Source organism: Drosophila takahashii, unplaced genomic scaffold (assembly GCF_030179915.1).
Source record: "Drosophila takahashii strain IR98-3 E-12201 unplaced genomic scaffold, DtakHiC1v2 scaffold_18, whole genome shotgun sequence".
In the NCBI taxonomy this organism is placed as follows: Eukaryota; Metazoa; Arthropoda; class Insecta; order Diptera; family Drosophilidae; genus Drosophila; species Drosophila takahashii.
The window spans coordinates 3,214-30,351 of NW_027221677.1; the positions used below are offsets into that span (position 1 = coordinate 3,214).

General features: G+C 33.1%; 6 non-coding genes across 6 annotated transcripts; all 6 read right to left on the reverse strand.

Annotated features, from left to right (window-relative positions):
• Nucleotides 1-439: 439 nt before the first annotated feature.
• Nucleotides 440-4,395, reverse strand: LOC138914320 (large subunit ribosomal RNA). Its single transcript, XR_011420178.1, has one exon. It is a non-coding gene; the product is annotated as a large subunit ribosomal RNA (ribosomal RNA).
• Nucleotides 4,396-4,793: 398 nt separating this feature from the next.
• LOC138914319 (5.8S ribosomal RNA) lies at nt 4,794-4,972 on the reverse strand. The gene has a single exon (XR_011420177.1). It is a non-coding gene; the product is annotated as a 5.8S ribosomal RNA (ribosomal RNA).
• A 623-nt stretch (nt 4,973-5,595) lies between these two features.
• LOC138914322 (small subunit ribosomal RNA) lies at nt 5,596-7,590 on the reverse strand. The gene has a single exon (XR_011420180.1). It is a non-coding gene; the product is annotated as a small subunit ribosomal RNA (ribosomal RNA).
• Nucleotides 7,591-13,114: 5,524 nt separating this feature from the next.
• Nucleotides 13,115-17,069, reverse strand: LOC138914324 (large subunit ribosomal RNA). The gene has a single exon (XR_011420182.1). It is a non-coding gene; the product is annotated as a large subunit ribosomal RNA (ribosomal RNA).
• Nucleotides 17,070-17,467: 398 nt separating this feature from the next.
• On the reverse strand, nt 17,468-17,646 carry LOC138914321 (5.8S ribosomal RNA). Its single transcript, XR_011420179.1, has one exon. It is a non-coding gene; the product is annotated as a 5.8S ribosomal RNA (ribosomal RNA).
• A 623-nt stretch (nt 17,647-18,269) lies between these two features.
• LOC138914323 (small subunit ribosomal RNA) lies at nt 18,270-20,265 on the reverse strand. Its single transcript, XR_011420181.1, has one exon. It is a non-coding gene; the product is annotated as a small subunit ribosomal RNA (ribosomal RNA).
• Nucleotides 20,266-27,138: the final 6,873 nt, after the last annotated feature.

Sequence of the window (27,138 nt, forward strand, 5' to 3'; positions counted from 1 at the left end):
ACCTTAAGAGGTACATATACTTGCATATGTCTCTTACTTGTATGTTCGGACTTAGAATATTTTTATACACGTCACTAATAGGATGACGATTCAGTTGGCTACCTTAAGAGGTACATACATATACTTGCATATGTCTCTTACTTGTATGTTCGGACTTAGAATATTTGTATACACGTCACTAATAGGATGACGATTCAGTTGGCTACCTTAAGAAGTACATATACTTGCATATGTCTCTTATTTGCATGTTCGGACTTAGAATATTTTTATACGCGTCACTAATAGGATGACGATACATATGGCTACCATTGTTAAATATATTTAAATAAAATTTATTTAAATATAATTATTATTTTATATATATATATTTTATATATATATATATATTCTGACTTAAAAAAGCCAAACAAAATAAACACAATTAAATTTATGTTTATTATCGAATCATCAAGCAAAGGATAAGCTTCAGTGGATCGCAGTATGGCAGCTGCTCAACCACTTACAACACCTTGCCTGTTACAAAAGTCGTTTACAATTGATTCTAGGCTTTGTCATTGTATTAAATAATGCTTTTATATGTAACTAGCGCGGCATCAGGTGATCGAAGATCCTCCCAATTTACTATGTTACAAATTACATTGGCATCACATCCATTGTCGTTTATAAAGTAAATTATAAACTTTAAATGGTTTAGAAGCCATACAATGCAAATTGCCCCTTATTTATCATTGCAGTCCAGCACGGATACGACCTTAGAGGCGTTCAGGCATAATCCAACGGACGTAGCGTCATACCACTGTTCGCTCGAACAAGTATTGTGCCATTGGTCCGTACCTGCGGTTCCTCTCGTACTACGCAGGAATGCTGTCGCAACAACGTTTTGTCATTAGTAGGGTAAAACTAACCTGTCTCACGACGGTCTAAACCCAGCTCACGTTCCCTTGCATGGGTGAACAATCCAACGCTTGGTGAATTTTGCTTCACAATGATAGGAAGAGCCGACATCGAAGGATCAAAAAGCGACGTCGCTATGAACGCTTGGCCGCCACAAGCCAGTTATCCCTATGGTAACTTTTCTGACACCTCTTGTTAAAAACTCTTTAAACCAAAAGGATCGATAGGCCGAGCTTTTGCTGTCCCTGTGTGTACTGAACACCGAGATCAAGTCAGCATTTGCCCTTTTGCTCTATGTGTGGTTTCTGTCCGCACTGAGCTGGCCTTGGGACACCTCCGTTATTATTTGAGAGATGTACCGCCCCAGTCAAACTCCCTACCTGGCAATGTCCTTGAATTGGATCATACCTGAGTAATTGGAGTTATACCAAATTTTCAAATCAAAAATACATAAATGCACCGTTTTATTAAAGAATTTGTTTGCGATTATATAACAAACTCGTGATACTTTGATCAAGAAGCTTGCATCAAAACCCAATACCATAAGATATAATAAATATATCCGTATAATGGCTAGGAAATGATACACGTTCCATTTAATCAAGTAAGTAAGGAAACAATAAGAGTAGTGGTATTTCATTGACGATACCAAACCGAAGTCTAATATCTCCCACTTATTCTACACCTCTTATGTCTCCTTACACTGCCAGATTAGAGTCAAGCTCAAAAGGGTCTTCTTTCCCCGCTAATTATTCCAAGCCCGTTCCCTTGGCTGTGGTTTCGCTAGATAGTAGATAGGGACAGTAGGAATCTCGTTAATCCATTCATGCGCGTCACTAATTAGATGACGAGGCATTTGGCTACCTTAAGAGAGTCATAGTTACTCCCGCCGTTGACCCGCGCTTACTTGAATTTCTTCACTTTGACATTCAGAGCACTGGGCAGAAATCACATTGTGTCAACACCCGCTAGGGCCATCACAATGCTTTGTTTTAATTAGACAGTCGGATTCCCCAAGTCCGTGCCAGTTCTGAATTGATTGTTAATTGATAATCGTTATAATTAATAAGAACTAATTGGTTTGACCCAATTAGTATTCTTAAAAATTTTAGCAAGAAAGTTCCACAATTGGCTACGTAACTAACTATCCGGGGAACAAGTAACTAACATAAATGCTAGAAACTCTATTTACCCAGAACGAGCACATAAACCATGTTATTGTTTCCCAATCAAGCCCGACTATCTCAATCTTCAGAGCCAATCCTTATCCCGAAGTTACGGATCTAATTTGCCGACTTCCCTTACCTACATTATTCTATCGACTAGAGACTCTTCACCTTGGAGACCAGCTGCGGATATTGGTACGGCCTGTTGAGAAGTTTGCGTGTCCCCACCATAAATTTTCAAGGTCCGAGGAGAAAATATCGACACAACAGTATATGTCATGCTCTTCTAGCCCATCTACCATATCTCTCTGCGAAAGACTTCCATGGTAGTACGGCTATAAAACAGAAAAGAAAACTCTTCCGATATCTCTCGACGGCTTCTTTATGGTCGTTCCTGTTGCCAGGATGAGCACGAGGCCCATATTTAATAACAAACGGATACTCAACAGGTTACGGAATTGGAACCGTATTCCCTTTCGTTCAAAATTATTCAAGTATATTATATTAGCTTGATTTGTATATATTGCGTTTTTGGTTTTACTTGAAAATTTTCGGCTTTCGCCTTGAACTTAGGACCGACTAACTCGTGATCAACCACTGTTCACACGAAACCCTTCTCCACTTCAGTCCTCCAAGGTCTCATTCGATTATTTGCTACTACCACCAAGATCTGTACCAATGGCAGCTCCATGCAGGCTTACGCCAAACACTTCTACGCATACCATTGTACCTTCCTACTCACTAAAGTTTCAAAATTTATATCACAAGTAATATAAATCATCTACTTTAGCGGTAATGTATAGGTATACAACTTAAGCGCCATCCATTTTAAGGGCTAGTTGCTTCGGCAGGTGAGTTGTTACACACTCCTTAGCGGATTTCGACTTCCATGATCACCGTCCTGCTGTTTTAAGCAACCAACGCCTTTCATGGTATCTGCATGAGTTGTTAATTTGGGCACCGTAACATTACGTTTGGTTCATCCCACAGCGCCAGTTCTGCTTACCAAAAGTGGCCCACTGGGCACATTATATCATAACCTTAAACTTCATATCAAGAAAGTTAAGGTTCTTACCCATTTAAAGTTTGAGAATAGGTTAAGATCGTTTCGACCCTAAGGCCTCTAATCATTCGCTTTACCAGATAAGATTATTTTATATAATATTAAAATGCACCAGCTATCCTGAGGGAAACTTCGGAAGGAACCAGCTACTAGATGGTTCGATTGGTCTTTCGCCCCTATACTCAATTCTGACAATCGATTTGCACGTCAGAACTGTTTCGGTCTTCCATCAGGGTTTCCCCTGACTTCAACCTGATCAAGTATAGTTCACCATCTTTCGGGTCACAGCATATATGCTCAAGGTACGTTCCAGTTAGAGGCATAAATAATATAAATATCATTATACATAACTATATAGAACGCCCCGGGATTGTGTTAATTAGCTATAAATAGTTAAAAAACTAATCCCATTATTAGTCAAGTTAATTACGCTATTAGGTTTATATCCCAATAACTTGCACATATGTTAGACTCCTTGGTCCGTGTTTCAAGACGGGTCCCGAAGGTATCCTGAATCTTTCGCATTGTTAATCCTACAAGTGCATATAATAAACACAAAAATCAATGATAATCATGCCATTATATAATTCCGAAAAATTAACGCACTGTATTCATATAAATCTATCAGCACTTTATCAAATTAATAACATTTATTCTGTGTTAAAATGCAAGCAATTTAATTTGAATAAACTATAAGTTATATTTTATGATAAATTTGGTATGCTAATAGATTACAATGTCCTTATATGGAAAAAATGCACACTATTATCATAATATTGTTTAAATATTACAATTTTAATGATGAATTTTCCATAACGGATATTCAGGTTCATCGGGCTTAACCTCTAAGCAGTTTCACGTACTGTTTAACTCTCTATTCAGAGTTCTTTTCAACTTTCCCTCACGGTACTTGTTTACTATCGGTCTCATGGTTATATTTAGTTTTAGATGGAGTTTACCACCCACTTAGTGCTGCACTATCAAGCAACACGACTCTTTGGAAACATCATCTAGTAATCATTAACGTTATACGGGCCTGGCACCCTCTATGGGTAAATGGCCTCATTTAAGAAGGACTTAAATCGTTAATTTCTCATACTAGAATATTGACGCTCCATACACTGCATCTCACATTTGCCATATAGACAAAGTGACTTAGTGCTGAACTGATTTCTTTTCGCTCGCCGCTACTAAGAAAATCCTTGTTAGTTTCTTTTCCTCCCCTAATTAATATGCTTAAATTCAGGGGTAGTCCCATATGAGTTGAGGTTGTATATAACTTTTATTTGCAATTAATTCTTTATATATAATGATAAAACATTTTATTAAATTCGTTTAAAGCTGACGTATATATATATTAATGGCATTTATTTGTAACGAATTAACGAAGAATAATAATATTGTCAACGTTTTTCATATTTCAAATCATTAATAAGAGACAATTCTAGATAATATTTTATGCTAGACATTTCTCAGTATTATTTGATTGAAAAAGAAAATATTCCTCTTCGTTTTTCTCAAAGTTTAATTACTATTGTGAGATAATGTTTTTCATATATTTGTTAATATTATGAATAAAATAATTAAATTATTTTTATCCAATAATATACCATATGCTTATAAAATTTTATTATAAAATTTGTATAAACAACTTAATTAGCATAGTCTTACAACCCTCAACCATATGTAGTCCAAGCAGCACTATAAAATTAATTAAAGTACATAACAGCATGGACTGCGATATGCGTTCAAAATGTCGATGTTCATGTGTCCTGCAGTTCACACGATGACGCACAGTTTGCTGCGTTCTTCATCGACCCATGAGCCGAGTGATCCACCGCTTAGAGTTTTATAATATTGGTTTTAAATTTGGTCAAATATGTTTTTATTGAAAGAAATTAAAAATACACCATTTTACTGGCATATATCAATTCCTTCAATAAATGTATTTATATACCTAAAATAAATGCTGCGAAATGTCTTAGTTTTATATAAACAATATATATCAAAGTATTATTTGTAATGGCATTTGTTTGTTAATATATATTGATAATTTTATATAAAACATTAACCTGAAACCAGGTACAACATTGTATATTTTAGGTTGTTGCATTATCCAATGTATGATCATCATCAAATTAGTTGGCCAATACATCTCGCAACGCGTGTATATTATGGTCCATATACACACAAAAGTTTATAATAAATATATAAAATATATTTTATTATATTAATAATTCGATTTGCTTGTTCGAATTTTATGTTTGTTTCTATTTAATTTATTTGTAATAATATTATATTATTACAATATTTCGATTTGCTTGTTCGAAATTTATTTGATCTTTTACTTTTAAGATCATATTTTTGGTATAATTATTATTATAATTATTATGTATATATATATATATATTGGTAATTTGTATTAAATTTGTATTAACAAATTTTTTTATTAACGGTAAGGATATTATACAATAATGATCCTTCCGCAGGTTCACCTACGGAAACCTTGTTACGACTTTTACTTCCTCTAAATAATCAAGTTCGGTCAACTTTTGCGAAACAACCGTAACACACAAGGCGTCACAGTGATCACGTCCGGAGACCTCACTAAATAATTCAATCGGTAGTAGCGACGGGCGGTGTGTACAAAGGGCAGGGACGTAATCAATGCGAGTTAATGACTCACACTTACTGGGAATTCCAAGTTCATGTGAACAGTTTCAGTTCACAATCCCAAGCATGAAAGTGGTTCAGCGGTTTACCCGGACCTCTCGGTCTAGGAAATACACGTTGATACTTTCATTGTAGCGCGCGTGCAGCCCAGGACATCTAAGGGCATCACAGACCTGTTATTGCTCAATCTCATTATTGCTAGACGCAATTTGTCCATTTAAGAAGCTAGTGTCCTTATAATGGGACAAACCAACAGGTACGGCTCCACTTATATAAACACATTCAAACACAATAAACATTTTACTGCCACCATGAATGAAGGCTATATAAGCTTCAACACCATAATCCTGAAGATATCTATTTAATATATTTGAGTCTCGTTCGTTATCGGAATTAACCAGACAAATCACTCCACGAACTAAGAACGGCCATGCACCACCACCCATAGATTCGAGAAAGAGCTATCAATCTGTCTTACACACTTATGTTCGGACCTGGTAAGTTTTCCCGTGTTGAGTCAAATTAAGCCGCAGGCTCCACTCCTGGTGGTGCCCTTCCGTCAATTCCTTTAAGTTTCAGCTTTGCAACCATACTTCCCCCGGAGCCCAAAAGCTTTGGTTTCCCGGGAAGCGACTGAGAGAGCCATAAAAGTAGCTACACCCAATTGCTAGCTGGCATCGTTTATGGTTAGAACTAGGGCGGTATCTGATCGCCTTCGAACCTCTAACTTTCGTTCTTGATTAATGAAAACATCTTTGGCAAATGCTTTCGCTTAAGTTAGTCTTACGACGGTCCAAGAATTTCACCTCTCGCGTCGTAATACTAATGCCCCCAAACTGCTTCTATTAATCATTACCTCTTGATCTGAAAACCAATGAAAGCAGAACAGAGGTCTTATTTCATTATCCCATGCACAGAATATTCAGGCATTTGAAGCCTGCTTTAAGCACTCTAATTTGTTCAAAGTAATTGTACCGGCCCACAATAACACTCGTTTAAGAGCACTAATGCAGGTTTTTAAATAGGAGGAACATATGAAAAAATACAAGTATTTAAACACATATAAGAACTCCACCGGTAATACGCTTACATACATAAAGGTATAGTACTAACCACAATTGTAAGTTGTACTACCCGTATGAAGCACAAGTTCAACTACGAACGTTTTAACCGCAACAACTTTAATATACGCTATTGGAGCTGGAATTACCGCGGCTGCTGGCACCAGACTTGCCCTCCAATTGGTCCTTGTTAAAGGATTTAAAGTGTACTCATTCCAATTACAGGGCCTCGGATATGAGTCCTGTATTGTTATTTTTCGTCACTACCTCCCCGAGCTGGGAGTGGGTAATTTACGCGCCTGCTGCCTTCCTTAGATGTGGTAGCCGTTTCTCAGGCTCCCTCTCCGGAATCGAACCCTGATTCCCCGTTACCCGTTGCAACCATGGTAGTCCTAGATACTACCATCAAAAGTTGATAGGGCAGACATTTGAAAGATCTGTCGTCGGTACAAGACCATACGATCTGCATGTTATCTAGAGTTCAACCAATATAACGATCTTGCGATCGCTTGGTTTTAGCCTAATAAAAGCACATGTCCCATAAGGTTCATGTTTTAATTGCATGTATTAGCTCTAGAATTACCACAGTTATCCAAGTAACTGTTAACGATCTAAGGAACCATAACTGATATAATGAGCCTTTTGCGGTTTCACTTTTAATTCGTGTGTACTTAGACATGCATGGCTTAATCTTTGAGACAAGCATATAACTACTGGCAGGATCAACCAGAATAATGTTTTCGTTCATATTTCATTCATATTTTTTGAATAGAAATTAGTAATATAAATATAATAGATTTTATTTCCATTTTATATGTTCGGTTTTTCTTAAATATTGATTTTAATTCAATATTTTTTTTTTGCTTTGTGAAATAATTCTATTTTAATTCGAATACGGCCATTTTTATATGGCATTCGTATACGTTCTTTAATTTTTACTTGTTTCGCCACTAATATAACAAGTTTATAATTGATGTTAAAGAAAAAGTACAACTTTTTTATAACACAATTTTCAATATATATTGTTCTTTCTATAAGTTTTTATTATATTATATATACATATTTCATTCTAAAATATCATTTTTGTTCAACATACATAATTATTGTATCCACACATGTACAATTTTTGTTTAACCAATATAAATATTGAGTTAAATCATTTGCATTTTGATGATAAATTTAAAATTTATCTTTTCCATATAACTCTCTGGTAATATATGATATAAAACCGAGCGCATATGAAATTATTTTGATCACTAATATTGCAATTATATTTTATTATAATGCTTTTTGTAAACACATTGTACCGGCAAGCGATACTCTGTGCCCAAACGACAGGGGATATAATAATTTAATATAAATTATCATATATACCTGCCACCAAAGATTAACGATAAAAGTCGGAAACAATTTGTTATTCTATATATAATAGAAACTTGACCTCTGTTTCACCTTATTATCATGGGTTTATAATATTAACCGCGTAGCCAAGTCTTAATTTCATTTAAGAAACAAATTTATACGGATAATATTTTGATTTTAATATATGTTGTTCTATTGATAACAAAAGTATATATTATAATATATTTTGTTCAATAGTAGATGGACTACTTACTGTACCATCCTTATTTTTTATTATTATTGATATACATTATATTGACAACAGCATATGATATTCATATGGTTTGTTCAATAATTAATTGGTGGACAACCACTGACCATCCTATAGTAGTTTTTGGCCACGACGTCTAAATATCGAAATTATTTAATTCCGTTTGCCACCCATACGATAGATATTAACTATCTATAATAATAATGTGTACGCATAAAATATTATATGTATATATATAGACCAACAGACAAGCACTTCACCCTATAGTAGTTTTTGGCCACGACGTCTATATATCGGGCATATTTAATTCTCTTTGCCACCCAACCAAAGATATTCACTTTTTTATATAAAGTATTATTTGATCATATTAATATAACCAATTATTTCTGCCATATTCATATAATTTCTTTATGAATTATTTTTTGGTCATATCCATATAATCTATATGCCGTATCCATATAATGAATACGGCATATCCATACAACTAGCCATATTTGTATGTCAATGTATATTTTATTATACATTTTTTTTCTTTATACATATAATATGGTATTTCCATATCGCTATAATTGAATTATATGTATAAGATATCATTTATATATAGCATTGCCAAAATAATATGATAAACATAAATTTTGAACAATACGGCCGGTCGGCGAGCACTGCCTCCCTATATATGTTTTTGGCCACGACGTCTAAATATTGGGTATTATTCGTACTGAGTCCAACGAGTATGTAAATTGGGCATATTTCGTACTGATGCCAACATAGCTATATGACTCATTATTTTCTTCCATATCAATATAACTTCTTTTATTTCCATATTCAAGTAATTTCTTTATTTGCCATATCAATATAAAATATTTTTTGGTCATATTTATATAATCTATATGCCGTATCCATATAATGAATACGGCATATCCATACAACTAGCCATATTTGTATGTCAATGTATATTTTATTATACATTTTTTTTCTTTATACATATAATATGGTATTTCCATATCGCTATAATTGAATTATATGTATAAGATATCATTTATATATAGCATTGCCAAAATAATATGATAAACATAAATTTTGAACAATACGGCCGGTCGGCGAGCACTGCCTCCCTATATATGTTTTTGGCCACGACGTCTAAATATTGGGTATTTTTCGTACTGCGGCCCCGGTGTATGTAAATTGGGCATATTTCGTACTGATGCCAACATATCTATATGACTCATTATTTTCTTCCATATCAATATAACTTCTTTTATTTCCATATTCAAGTAATTTCTTTATTTGCCATATCAATATAAATATTTTTTGGTCATATTTATATAATCTATATGCCGTATCCATATAATGAATACGGCATATCCATACAACTAGCCATATTTGTATGTCAATGTATATTTTATTATACATTTTTTTTCTTTATACATATAATATGGTATTTCCATATCGCTATAATTGAATTATATGTATAAGATATCATTTATATATAGCATTGCCAAAATAATATGATAAACATAAATTTTGAACAATACGGCCGGTCGGCGAGCACTGCCTCCCTATATATGTTTTTGGCCACGACGTCTAAATATTGGGTATTTTTCGTACTGCGGCCCCGGTGTATGTAAATTGGGCATATTTCGTACTGATGCCAACATATCTATATGACTCATTATTTTCTTCCATATCAATATAACTTCTTTTATTTCCATATTCAAGTAATTTCTTTATTTGCCATATCAATATAAAATATTTTTTGGTCATATTTATATAATCTATATGCCGTATCCATATAATGAATACGGCATATCCATACAACTAGCCATATTTGTATGTCAATGTATATTTTATTATACATTTTTTTTCTTTATACATATAATATGGTATTTCCATATCGCTATAATTGAATTATATGTATAAGATATCATTTATATATAGCATTGCCAAAATAATATGATAAACATAAATTTTGAACAATACGGCCGGTCGGCGAGCACTGCCTCCCTATATATGTTTTTGGCCACGACGTCTAAATATTGGGTATTTTTCGTACTGCGGCCCCGGTGTATGTAAATTGGGCATATTTCGTACTGATGCCAACATATCTATATGACTCATTATTTTCTTCCATATCAATATAACTTCTTTTATTTCCATATTCAAGTAATTTCTTTATTTGCCATATCAATATAAAATATTTTTTGGTCATATTTATATAATCTATATGCCGTATCCATATAATGAATACGGCATATCCATACAACTAGCCATATTTGTATGTCAATGTATATTTTATTATACATTTTTTTTCTTTATACATATAATATGGTATTTCCATATCGCTATAATTGAATTATATGTATAAGATATCATTTATATATAGCATTGCCAAAATAATATGAAAAACATAAATTTTGAACAATACGGCCGGTCGGCGAGCACTGCCTCCCTATATATGTTTTTGGCCACGACGTCTAAATATTGGGTATTTATCGTACTGCGGCTCCGGTGTATGTAAATTGGGCATATTTCGTACTGATGCCACCATATCCATATAACTTATTTTTTGTTCTATATCTATATAATTAATTTTTTCCATACCTATAACTATTAAACTAATTTTTTTCATATCCATACTTGAACTTATTATTTTTCCATATCCATATAACTCGTTTTTTCCATATCCACACTAGAATTTAGTATTTATCCCATATCCATATAAATCATTATTTACCATATCAATATAAATAATATTTTTCCATATTCATACTAGAACTTATTATTTCTTTAATATTCATATAACTCAATATTTTTTCATATCCATACTAGAACTTATTCTTTTTCCCATATCCATACTAGAACTTATAAATTTTCCCATATTCATATAACTAATTTTTTTCATATCCATACTAGAACATTATATTTTTGCCATATCTATATAACTCATTTTATTCCATATCCATACTAGAACTTATTATTTCTTTAATATCCATATAACTTAATATTTTTCCATATCCATACCAGAACTTTTTATTTTTCCCATATCCATAGAACTAATTTTTTTCATATCCATACTAGAACCTAATTTTCTTCCTATATCCATATAACTTATTATTTACTATTACAATATAATTAATTTTTTCCATATCCATACTAGAGCTTATTATCTCTTCAATATCCATAAAACTCAATATTTTTTCATATCCATACTAGAACTGATTATTTTTCCCATATCCATACTAGAACTCAGTATTCTTCCCATATCCATACTACAACTTAGTATTTTTCCCATATGCATATAACTCATTATTTAGCATATCAATATAACTAATTTTTTTCCATATCCATACTAGAACTTATTATTTCTTTAATATCCATATAACTCAATATTTTTTTATATCCATACTAGAACTTATTATTTTTCCCATATCCATACTAGAACTTATAAATTTTCCCATATTCATATAACTAATTTTTTTCATATCCATACTAGAACATTAAATTTTTTGCCATATCTATATAACTCATTTTATTCCATATCCATACTAGAACTTATTATTTCTTTAATATCCATATAACTCAATATTTTTTCATATCCATACTAGAACTTATCATTTTTCCCATATTCATATAACTCATTTTTCCATATCCATACTAGAACTCTGTATTCTTTTCCATATCCATATAACTCATTTTTTTTTCATATCCATACTAGAACTTATTATTTTTCCCATATCCACATAACTCATTTTTTTCATATCCATACTAGAACTTGTTATTTTCCCATATCCATATAACTCATTTTTTTCATATGCATACTAGAACTTAATATTATTTTCATATCCATATAATTCATGTTTGGACTTGGAATATTTTTATACACGTCACTAATAGGATGACGATTCAGTTGGCTACATTAATAGTAACATATACTTGCATATGTCTCTTACTTGTATGTTCGGACTTAGAATATTTTTATACACGTCACTAATAGGATGACGATTCAGTTGGCTACCTTAAGAGGTACATATACTTGCATATGTCTCTTACTTGTATGTTCGGACTTAGAATATTTTTATACACGTCACTAATAGGATGACGATTCAGTTGGCTACCTTAAGAGGTACATATACTTGCATATGTCTCTTATTTGCATGTTCGGACTTAGAATATTTTTATACGCGTCACTAATAGGATGACGATTCAGTTGGCTACCTTAAGAGGTACATATACTTGCATATGTCTCTTACTTGTATGTTCGGACTTAGAATATTTTATACACGTCACTAATAGGATGACGATTCAGTTGGCTACCTTAAGAGGTACATATACTTGCATATGTCTCTTACTTGTATGTTCGGACTTAGAATATTTGTATACACGTCACTAATAGGATGACGATTCAGTTGGCTACCTTAAGAAGTACATATACTTGCATATGTCTCTTATTTGCATGTTCGGACTTAGAATATTTTTATACGCGTCACTAATAGGATGACGATACATATGGCTACCATTGTTAAATATATTTAAATAAAATTTATTTAAATATAATTATTATTTATATATATATATTTTTATATATATATATATTCTGACTTAAAAAAGCCAAACAAAATAAACACAATTAAATTTATGTTTATTATCGAATCATCAAGCAAAGGATAAGCTTCAGTGGATCGCAGTATGGCAGCTGCTCAACCACTTACAACACCTTGCCTGTTACAAAAGTCGTTTACAATTGATTCTAGGCTTTGTCATTGTATTAAATAATGCTTTTATATGTAACTAGCGCGGCATCAGGTGATCGAAGATCCTCCCAATTTACTATGTTACAAATTACATTGGCATCACATCCATTGTCGTTTATAAAGTAAATTATAAACTTTAAATGGTTTAGAAGCCATACAATGCAAATTGCCCCTTATTTATCATTGCAGTCCAGCACGGATACGACCTTAGAGGCGTTCAGGCATAATCCAACGGACGTAGCGTCATACCACTGTTCGCTCGAACAAGTATTGTGCCATTGGTCCGTACCTGCGGTTCCTCTCGTACTACGCAGGAATGCTGTCGCAACAACGTTTTGTCATTAGTAGGGTAAAACTAACCTGTCTCACGACGGTCTAAACCCAGCTCACGTTCCCTTGCATGGGTGAACAATCCAACGCTTGGTGAATTTTGCTTCACAATGATAGGAAGAGCCGACATCGAAGGATCAAAAAGCGACGTCGCTATGAACGCTTGGCCGCCACAAGCCAGTTATCCCTATGGTAACTTTTCTGACACCTCTTGTTAAAAACTCTTTAAACCAAAGGATCGATAGGCCGAGCTTTTGCTGTCCCTGTGTGTACTGAACACCGAGATCAAGTCAGCATTTGCCCTTTTGCTCTATGTGTGGTTTCTGTCCGCACTGAGCTGGCCTTGGGACACCTCCGTTATTATTTGAGAGATGTACCGCCCCAGTCAAACTCCCTACCTGGCAATGTCCTTGAATTGGATCATACCTGAGTAATTGGAGTTATACCAAATTTTCAAATCAAAAATACATAAATGCACCGTTTTATTAAAGAATTTGTTTGCGATTATATAACAAACTCGTGATACTTTGATCAAGAAGCTTGCATCAAAACCCAATACCATAAGATATAATAAATATATCCGTATAATGGCTAGGAAATGATACACGTTCCATTTAATCAAGTAAGTAAGGAAACAATAAGAGTAGTGGTATTTCATTGACGATACCAAACCGAAGTCTAATATCTCCCACTTATTCTACACCTCTTATGTCTCCTTACACTGCCAGATTAGAGTCAAGCTCAAAAGGGTCTTCTTTCCCCGCTAATTATTCCAAGCCCGTTCCCTTGGCTGTGGTTTCGCTAGATAGTAGATAGGGACAGTAGGAATCTCGTTAATCCATTCATGCGCGTCACTAATTAGATGACGAGGCATTTGGCTACCTTAAGAGAGTCATAGTTACTCCCGCCGTTGACCCGCGCTTACTTGAATTTCTTCACTTTGACATTCAGAGCACTGGGCAGAAATCACATTGTGTCAACACCCGCTAGGGCCATCACAATGCTTTGTTTTAATTAGACAGTCGGATTCCCCAAGTCCGTGCCAGTTCTGAATTGATTGTTAATTGATAATCGTTATAATTAATAAGAACTAATTGGTTTGACCCAATTAGTATTCTTAAAAATTTTAGCAAGAAAGTTCCACAATTGGCTACGTAACTAACTATCCGGGGAACAAGTAACTAACATAAATGCTAGAAACTCTATTTACCCAGAACGAGCACATAAACCATGTTATTGTTTCCCAATCAAGCCCGACTATCTCAATCTTCAGAGCCAATCCTTATCCCGAAGTTACGGATCTAATTTGCCGACTTCCCTTACCTACATTATTCTATCGACTAGAGACTCTTCACCTTGGAGACCAGCTGCGGATATTGGTACGGCCTGTTGAGAAGTTTGCGTGTCCCCACCATAAATTTTCAAGGTCCGAGGAGAAAATATCGACACAACAGTATATGTCATGCTCTTCTAGCCCATCTACCATATCTCTCTGCGAAAGACTTCCATGGTAGTACGGCTATAAAACAGAAAAGAAAACTCTTCCGATATCTCTCGACGGCTTCTTTATGGTCGTTCCTGTTGCCAGGATGAGCACGAGGCCCATATTTAATAACAAACGGATACTCAACAGGTTACGGAATTGGAACCGTATTCCCTTTCGTTCAAAATTATTCAAGTATATTATATTAGCTTGATTTGTATATATTGCGTTTTTGGTTTTACTTGAAAATTTTCGGCTTTCGCCTTGAACTTAGGACCGACTAACTCGTGATCAACCACTGTTCACACGAAACCCTTCTCCACTTCAGTCCTCCAAGGTCTCATTCGATTATTTGCTACTACCACCAAGATCTGTACCAATGGCAGCTCCATGCAGGCTTACGCCAAACACTTCTACGCATACCATTGTACCTTCCTACTCACTAAAGTTTCAAAATTTATATCACAAGTAATATAAATCATCTACTTTAGCGGTAATGTATAGGTATACAACTTAAGCGCCATCCATTTTAAGGGCTAGTTGCTTCGGCAGGTGAGTTGTTACACACTCCTTAGCGGATTTCGACTTCCATGATCACCGTCCTGCTGTTTTAAGCAACCAACGCCTTTCATGGTATCTGCATGAGTTGTTAATTTGGGCACCGTAACATTACGTTTGGTTCATCCCACAGCGCCAGTTCTGCTTACCAAAAGTGGCCCACTGGGCACATTATATCATAACCTTAAACTTCATATCAAGAAAGTTAAGGTTCTTACCCATTTAAAGTTTGAGAATAGGTTAAGATCGTTTCGACCCTAAGGCCTCTAATCATTCGCTTTACCAGATAAGATTATTTTATATAATATTAAAATGCACCAGCTATCCTGAGGGAAACTTCGGAAGGAACCAGCTACTAGATGGTTCGATTGGTCTTTCGCCCCTATACTCAATTCTGACAATCGATTTGCACGTCAGAACTGTTTCGGTCTTCCATCAGGGTTTCCCCTGACTTCAACCTGATCAAGTATAGTTCACCATCTTTCGGGTCACAGCATATATGCTCAAGGTACGTTCCAGTTAGAGGCATAAATAATATAAATATCATTATACATAACTATATAGAACGCCCCGGGATTGTGTTAATTAGCTATAAATAGTTAAAAAACTAATCCCATTATTAGTCAAGTTAATTACGCTATTAGGTTTATATCCCAATAACTTGCACATATGTTAGACTCCTTGGTCCGTGTTTCAAGACGGGTCCCGAAGGTATCCTGAATCTTTCGCATTGTTAATCCTACAAGTGCATATAATAAACACAAAAATCAATGATAATCATGCCATTATATAATTCCGAAAATTAACGCACTGTATTCATATAAATCTATCAGCACTTTATCAAATTAATAACATTTATTCTGTGTTAAAATGCAAGCAATTTAATTTGAATAAACTATAAGTTATATTTTATGATAAATTTGGTATGCTAATAGATTACAATGTCCTTATATGGAAAAAATGCACACTATTATCATAATATTGTTTAAATATTACAATTTTAATGATGAATTTTCCATAACGGATATTCAGGTTCATCGGGCTTAACCTCTAAGCAGTTTCACGTACTGTTTAACTCTCTATTCAGAGTTCTTTTCAACTTTCCCTCACGGTACTTGTTTACTATCGGTCTCATGGTTATATTTAGTTTTAGATGGAGTTTACCACCCACTTAGTGCTGCACTATCAAGCAACACGACTCTTTGGAAACATCATCTAGTAATCATTAACGTTATACGGGCCTGGCACCCTCTATGGGTAAATGGCCTCATTTAAGAAGGACTTAAATCGTTAATTTCTCATACTAGAATATTGACGCTCCATACACTGCATCTCACATTTGCCATATAGACAAAGTGACTTAGTGCTGAACTGATTTCTTTTCGCTCGCCGCTACTAAGAAAATCCTTGTTAGTTTCTTTTCCTCCCCTAATTAATATGCTTAAATTCAGGGGGTAGTCCCATATGAGTTGAGGTTGTATATAACTTTTATTTGCAATTAATTCTTTATATATAATGATAAAACATTTTATTAAATTCGTTTAAAGCTGACGTATATATATATTAATGGCATTTATTTGTAACGAATTAACGAAGAATAATAATATTGTCAACGTTTTTCATATTTCAAATCATTAATAAGAGACAATTCTAGATAATATTTTATGCTAGACATTTCTCAGTATTATTTGATTGAAAAAGAAAATATTCCTCTTCGTTTTTCTCAAAGTTTAATTACTATTGTGAGATAATGTTTTTCATATATTTGTTAATATTATGAATAAAATAATTAAATTATTTTTATCCAATAATATACCATATGCTTATAAAATTTTATTATAAAATTTGTATAAACAACTTAATTAGCATAGTCTTACAACCCTCAACCATATGTAGTCCAAGCAGCACTATAAAATTAATTAAAGTACATAACAGCATGGACTGCGATATGCGTTCAAAATGTCGATGTTCATGTGTCCTGCAGTTCACACGATGACGCACAGTTTGCTGCGTTCTTCATCGACCCATGAGCCGAGTGATCCACCGCTTAGAGTTTTATAATATTGGTTTTAAATTTGGTCAAATATGTTTTTATTGAAAGAAATTAAAAATACACCATTTTACTGGCATATATCAATTCCTTCAATAAATGTATTTATATACCTAAAATAAATGCTGCGAAATGTCTTAGTTTTATATAAACAATATATATCAAAGTATTATTTGTAATGGCATTTGTTTGTTAATATATATTGATAATTTTATATAAAACATTAACCTGAAACCAGGTACAACATTGTATATTTTAGGTTGTTGCATTATCCAATGTATGATCATCATCAAATTAGTTGGCCAATACATCTCGCAACGCGTGTATATTATGGTCCATATACACACAAAAGTTTATAATAAATATATAAAATATATTTTATTATATTAATAATTCGATTTGCTTGTTCGAATTTTATGTTTGTTTCTATTTAATTTATTTGTAATAATATTATATTATTACAATATTTCGATTTGCTTGTTCGAAATTTATTTGATCTTTTACTTTTAAGATCATATTTTTGGTATAATTATTATTATAATTATTATGTATATATATATATATATTGGTAATTTGTATTAAATTTGTATTAACAAATTTTTTTATTAACGGTAAGGATATTATACAATAATGATCCTTCCGCAGGTTCACCTACGGAAACCTTGTTACGACTTTTACTTCCTCTAAATAATCAAGTTCGGTCAACTTTTGCGAAACAACCGTAACACACAAGGCGTCACAGTGATCACGTCCGGAGACCTCACTAAATAATTCAATCGGTAGTAGCGACGGGCGGTGTGTACAAAGGGCAGGGACGTAATCAATGCGAGTTAATGACTCACACTTACTGGGAATTCCAAGTTCATGTGAACAGTTTCAGTTCACAATCCCAAGCATGAAAGTGGTTCAGCGGTTTACCCGGACCTCTCGGTCTAGGAAATACACGTTGATACTTTCATTGTAGCGCGCGTGCAGCCCAGGACATCTAAGGGCATCACAGACCTGTTATTGCTCAATCTCATTATTGCTAGACGCAATTTGTCCATTTAAGAAGCTAGTGTCCTTATAATGGGACAAACCAACAGGTACGGCTCCACTTATATAAACACATTCAAACACAATAAACATTTTACTGCCACCATGAATGAAGGCTATATAAGCTTCAACACCATAATCCTGAAGATATCTATTTAATATATTTGAGTCTCGTTCGTTATCGGAATTAACCAGACAAATCACTCCACGAACTAAGAACGGCCATGCACCACCACCCATAGATTCGAGAAAGAGCTATCAATCTGTCTTACACACTTATGTTCGGACCTGGTAAGTTTTCCCGTGTTGAGTCAAATTAAGCCGCAGGCTCCACTCCTGGTGGTGCCCTTCCGTCAATTCCTTTAAGTTTCAGCTTTGCAACCATACTTCCCCCGGAGCCCAAAAGCTTTGGTTTCCCGGGAAGCGACTGAGAGAGCCATAAAAGTAGCTACACCCAATTGCTAGCTGGCATCGTTTATGGTTAGAACTAGGGCGGTATCTGATCGCCTTCGAACCTCTAACTTTCGTTCTTGATTAATGAAAACATCTTTGGCAAATGCTTTCGCTTAAGTTAGTCTTACGACGGTCCAAGAATTTCACCTCTCGCGTCGTAATACTAATGCCCCCAAACTGCTTCTATTAATCATTACCTCTTGATCTGAAAACCAATGAAAGCAGAACAGAGGTCTTATTTCATTATCCCATGCACAGAATATTCAGGCATTTGAAGCCTGCTTTAAGCACTCTAATTTGTTCAAAGTAATTGTACCGGCCCACAATAACACTCGTTTAAGAGCACTAATGCAGGTTTTTAAATAGGAGGAACATATGAAAAAATACAAGTATTTAAACACATATAAGAACTCCACCGGTAATACGCTTACATACATAAAGGTATAGTACTAACCACAATTGTAAGTTGTAACTACCCGTATGAAGCACAAGTTCAACTACGAACGTTTTAACCGCAACAACTTTAATATACGCTATTGGAGCTGGAATTACCGCGGCTGCTGGCACCAGACTTGCCCTCCAATTGGTCCTTGTTAAAGGATTTAAAGTGTACTCATTCCAATTACAGGGCCTCGGATATGAGTCCTGTATTGTTATTTTTCGTCACTACCTCCCCGAGCTGGGAGTGGGTAATTTACGCGCCTGCTGCCTTCCTTAGATGTGGTAGCCGTTTCTCAGGCTCCCTCTCCGGAATCGAACCCTGATTCCCCGTTACCCGTTGCAACCATGGTAGTCCTAGATACTACCATCAAAAGTTGATAGGGCAGACATTTGAAAGATCTGTCGTCGGTACAAGACCATACGATCTGCATGTTATCTAGAGTTCAACCAATATAACGATCTTGCGATCGCTTGGTTTTAGCCTAATAAAAGCACATGTCCCATAAGGTTCATGTTTTAATTGCATGTATTAGCTCTAGAATTACCACAGTTATCCAAGTAACTGTTAACGATCTAAGGAACCATAACTGATATAATGAGCCTTTTGCGGTTTCACTTTTAATTCGTGTGTACTTAGACATGCATGGCTTAATCTTTGAGACAAGCATATAACTACTGGCAGGATCAACCAGAATAATGTTTTCGTTCATATTTCATTCATATTTTTTGAATAGAAATTAGTAATATAAATATAATAGATTTTATTTCCATTTTATATGTTCGGTTTTTCTTAAATATTGATTTTAATTCAATATTTTTTTTTTGCTTTGTGAAATAATTCTATTTTAATTCGAATACGGCCATTTTTATATGGCATTCGTATACGTTCTTTAATTTTTACTTGTTTCGCCACTAATATAACAAGTTTATAATTGATGTTAAAGAAAAAGTACAACTTTTTTATAACACAATTTTCAATATATATTGTTCTTTCTATAAGTTTTTATTATATTATATATACATATTTCATTCTAAAATATCATTTTTGTTCAACATACATAATTATTGTATCCACACATGTACAATTTTTGTTTAACCAATATAAATATTGAGTTAAATCATTTGCATTTTGATGATAAATTTAAAATTTATCTTTTCCATATAACTCTCTGGTAATATATGATATAAAACCGAGCGCATATGAAATTATTTTGATCACTAATATTGCAATTATATTTTATTATAATGCTTTTTGTAAACACATTGTACCGGCAAGCGATACTCTGTGCCCAAACGACAGGGGATATAATAATTTAATATAAATTATCATATATACCTGCCACCAAAGATTAACGATAAAAGTCGGAAACAATTTGTTATTCTATATATAATAGAAACTTGACCTCTGTTTCACCTTATTATCATGGGTTTATAATATTAACCGCGTAGCCAAGTCTTAATTTCATTTAAGAAACAAATTTATACGGATAATATTTTGATTTTAATATATGTTGTTCTATTGATAACAAAAGTATATATTATAATATATTTTGTTCAATAGTAGATGGACTACTTACTGTACCACCTCCTTATTTTTTATTATTATTGATATACATTATATTGACAACAGCATATGATATTCATATGGTTTGTTCAATAATTAATTGGTGGACAACCACTGACCATCCTATAGTAGTTTTTGGCCACGACGTCTAAATATCGAAATTATTTAATTCCGTTTGCCACCCATACGATAGATATTAACTATCTATAATAATAATGTGTACGCATAAAATATTATATGTATATATATAGACCAACAGACAAGCACTTCACCCTATAGTAGTTTTTGGCCACGACGTCTATATATCGGGCATATTTAATTCTCTTTGCCACCCAACCAAAGATATTCACTTTTTTATATAAAGTATTATTTGATCATATTAATATAACCAATTATTTCTGCCATATTCATATAATTTCTTTATGAATTATTTTTTGGTCATATCCATATAATCTATATGCCGTATCCATATAATGAATACGGCATATCCATACAACTAGCCATATTTGTATGTCAATGTATATTTTATTATACATTTTTTTTCTTTATACATATAATATGGTATTTCCATATCGCTATAATTGAATTATATGTATAAGATATCATTTATATATAGCATTGCCAAAATAATATGATAAACATAAATTTTGAACAATACGGCCGGTCGGCGAGCACTGCCTCCCTATATATGTTTTTGGCCACGACGTCTAAATATTGGGTATTTTTCGTACTGCGGCCCCGGTGTATGTAAATTGGGCATATTTCGTACTGATGCCAACATATCTATATGACTCATTATTTTCTTCCATATCAATATAACTTCTTTTATTTCCATATTCAAGTAATTTCTTTATTTGCCATATCAATATAAAATAGTTTTTGGTCATATTTATATAATCTATATGCCGTATCCATATAATGAATACGGCATATCCATACAACTAGCCATATTTGTATGTCAATGTATATTTTATTATACATTTTTTTTCTTTATACATATAATATGGTATTTCCATATCGCTATAATTGAATTATATGTATAAGATATCATTTATATATAGCATTGCCAAAATAATATGATAAACATAAATTTTGAACAATACGGCCGGTCGGCGAGCACTGCCTCCCTATATATGTTTTTGGCCACGACGTCTAAATATTGGGTATTTTTCGTACTGCGGCCCCGGTGTATGTAAATTGGGCATATTTCGTACTGATGCCAACATATCTATATGACTCATTATTTTCTTCCATATCAATATAACTTCTTTTATTCCATATTCAAGTAATTTCTTTATTTCCATATCAATATTCTTTATTTGCCATTCAATATAAAATATTTTTGGTCATATTTATATAATCTATATGCCGTATCCATATAATGAATACGGCATATCCATACAACTAGCCATATTTGTATGTCAATGTATATTTTATGATACATTTTTTTTCTTTATACATATAATATGGTATTTCCATATCGCTATAATTGAATTATATGTATAAGATATCATTTATATATAGCATTGCCAAAATAATATGATAAACATAAATTTTGAACAATACGGCCGGTCGGCGAGCACTGCCTCCCTATATATGTTTTTGGCCACGACGTCTAAATATTGGGTATTTTTCGTACTGCGGCCCCGGTGTATGTAAATTGGGCATATTTCGTACTGATGCCAACATATCTATATGACTCATTATTTTCTTCCATATCAATATAACTTCTTTTATTTCCATATTCAAGTAATTTCTTTATTTGCCATATCAATATAAAATATTTTTTGGTCATATTTATATAATCTATATGCCGTATCCATATAATGAATACGGCATATCCATACAACTAGCCATATTTGTATGTCAATGTATATTTTATTAAAGATTTTTTTTCTTTATACATATAATATGGTATTTCCATATCGCTATAATTGAATTATATGTATAAGATATCATTTATATATAGCATTGCCAAAATAATATGATAAACATAAATTTTGAACAATACGGCCGGTCGGCGAGCACTGCCTCCCTATATATGTTTTTGGCCACGACGTCTAAATATTGGGTATTTTTCGTACTGCGGCCCCGGTGTATGTAAATTGGGCATATTTCGTACTGATGCCAACATATCTATATGACTCATTATTTTCTTCCATATCAATATAACTTCTTTTATTTCCATATTCAAGTAATTTCTTTATTTGCCATATCAATATAAAATATTTTTTGGTCATATTTATATAATCTATATGCCGTATCCATATAATGAATACGGCATATCCATACAACTAGCCATATTTGTATGTCAATGTATATTTTATTATACATTTTTTTTCTTTATACATATAATATGGTATTTCCATATCGCTATAATTGAATTTATGTATAAGATATCATTTATATATAGCATTGCCAAAATAATATGAAAACATAAATTTTGACCAATACGGCCGGTCGGCGAGCACTGCCTCCCTATATATGTTTTTGGCCACGACGTCTAAATATTGGGTATTTTTCGTACTGCGGCCCGGTGTATGTAAATTGGGCATATTTCGTACTGATGCCACATATCTATATGACTCATTATTTTCTTCCATATCAATATAACTTCTTTTATTTCCATATTCAAGTATTTCTTTATTTGCCATATCAATATAAAATATTTTTTGGTCATATTTATATAATCTATATGCCGTATCCATATAATGAATACGGCATATCCATACAACTAGCCATATTTGTATGTCAATGTATATTTTATTATACTTTTTTTTTCTTTATACATATAATATGGTATTTCCATATCGCTATAATTGAATTATATGTATAAGATATCATTTATTATAGCATTGCCAAATAATATGAAAAACTAATTTTGAACAATACGGCCGGTCGGCGAGCACTGCCTCCCTATATATGTTTTTTGGCCACGACGTCTAAATTTGGGTATTATCGTACTGCGGCTCCGTGTATGTAATTGGGCATATTTCGTACTGATGCCACCATATCCATATAACTTATTTTTTTTGTTCTATATCTATATACTTATCCATATCCCACTAGAATTTGTATTTATCCCATATCCATATAAATCATTATTTACCATATCAATATAAATAATATTTCCATATTCATACTAGAATTATTATTTCTTTAATATTCATATAACTCAATATTTTTTCATATCCATACTAGAACTTATTCTTTTTCCCATATCCATACTAGAACTTATAAATTTTCCCATATTCATATAAATAATTTTTTTCATATCCATACTAGAACATTATTTTTTTGCCATATCTCTACAACTCATTTTATTCCATATCCATACTAGAACTTATTTTCTTAAATATCCATATAACTTAATATTTTTCCATATCCATACCAGAACTTTTTATTTTTCCCATATCCATAGAACTAATTTTTTTCATATCCATACTAGAACCTAATTTTCTCCTATATCCATATAACTTATTATTTACTATTACAATATAATTAATTTTTTCCATATCCATACTAGAGCTTATTATCTCTTCAATATCCATAAAACTCAATATTTTTTCATATCCATACTAGAACTGATTATTTTTCCATATCCATACTAGAACTCAGTATTCTTCCCATATCCATACTACAACTTAGTATTTTTCCCATATGCATATAACTCATTATTTAGCATATCAATATAACTAATTTTTTTCCATATCCATACTAGAACTTATTATTTCTTTAATATCCATATAACTCAATATTTTTTTATATCCATACTAGAACTTATTATTTTTCCCATATCCATACTAGAACTTATAAATTTTCCCATATTCATATAACTAATATTTTACATATCCATACTAGAACATTAATTTTTGCCATATCTATATAACTCATTTATTCCATATCCATACTAGAACTTATTATTTCTTTAATATCCATATAACTCAATATTTTTTCATATCCATACTAGAACTTATCATTTTTCCCATATTCATATAACTCATTTTTCCATATCCATACTAGAACTCTGTATTCTTTTCCATATCCATATAACTCATTTTTTTTCATATCCATACTAGAAATTATTATTTTTCCCATATCCACATAACTCATTTTTTTCATATCCATACTAGAACTTGTTATTTTTCCCATATCCATATAACTCATTTTTTTCATATCCATACTAGAACTTAATATTATTTTCATATCCATATAACTCATGTTTGGACTTGGAATATTTTTATACACGTCACTAATAGGATGACGATTCAGTCATCTATTTTAAGAGGTACATTGACTTGCATATGTCTCTTACTTGTATGTTCGGACTTAGAATATTTTTATACACGTCACTAATAGGATGACGATTCAGTTGGCTACCTTAAGAGGTACATATACTTGCATATGTCTCTTACTTGTATGTTCGGACTTAGAATATTTTTTTACACGTCACTAATAGGATGACGATTCAGTTGGCTACCTTAAGAGGTACATATACTTGCATATGTCTCTTATTTGCATGTTCGGACTTAGAATATTTTTATACGCGTCACTAATAGGATGACGATTCAGTTGGCTACCTTAAGAGGTACATATACTTGCATATGTCTCTTACTTTTAAGGTCGGGCTTAGAAGATTTTATACACGTCACTAATAGGATGACGATTCAGTTGGCTACCTTAAGAGGTACATATACTTGCATATGTCTCTTACTTGTATGTTCGGACTTAGAATATTTGTATACACGTCACTAATAGGATGACGATTCAGTTGGCTACCTTAAGAAGTACATATACTTGCATATGTCTCTTATTTGCATGTTCGGACTTAGAATATTTTTATACGCGTCACTAATAGGATGACGATACATATGGCTACCATTGTTAAATATATTTAAATAAAATTTATTTAAATATAATTATTATTTTATATATATATATTTTATATATATATATATATTCTGACTTAAAAAGCCAAACAAAATAAACACAATTAAATTTATGTTTATATCGAATCATCAAGCAAAGGATAAGCTTCAGTGGATCGCAGTATGGCAGCTGCTCAACCACTTACAACCCTTGCCTGTTACAAAAGTCGTTTACAATTGATTCTAGGCTTTGTCATTGTATTAAATAATGCTTTTATATGTAACTAGCGCGGCATCAGGTGATCGAAGATCCTCCCAATTTACTATGTTACAAATTACATTGGCATCACATCCATTGTCGTTTATAAAGTAAATTATAAACTTTAAATGGTTTAGAAGCCATACAATGCAAATTGCCCCTTATTTATCATTGCAGTCCAGCACGGATACGACCTTAGAGGCGTTCAGGCATAATCCAACGGACGTAGCGTCATACCACTGTTCGCTCGAACAAGTATTGTGCCATTGGTCCGTACCTGCGGTTCCTCTCGTACTACGCAGGAATGCTGTCGCAACAACGTTTTGTCATTAGTAGGGTAAAACTAACCTGTCTCACGACGGTCTAACCCAGCTCACGTTCCCTTGCATGGGTGAACAATCCAACGCTTGGTGAATTTTGCTTCACAATGATAGGAAGAGCCGACATCGAAGGATCAAAAAGCGACGTCGCTATGAACGCTTGGCCGCCACAAGCCAGTTATCCCTATGGTAACTTTTCTGACACCTCTTGTTAAAAACTCTTTAAACCAAAAGGATCGATAGGCCGAGCTTTTGCTGTCCTGTGTGTACTGAACACCGAGATCAAGTCAGCATTTGCCCTTTTGCTCTATGTGTGGTTTCTGTCCGCACTGAGCTGGCCTTGGGACACCTCCGTTATTATTTGAGAGATGTACCGCCCCAGTCAAACTCCCTACCTGGCAATGTCCTTGAATTGGATCATACCTGAGTAATTGGAGTTATACCAATTTTCAAATCAAAAATACATAAATGCACCGTTTTATTAAAGAATTTGTTTGCGATTATATACAAACTCGTGATACTTTGATCAAGAAGCTGCATCAAAACCCAATACCATA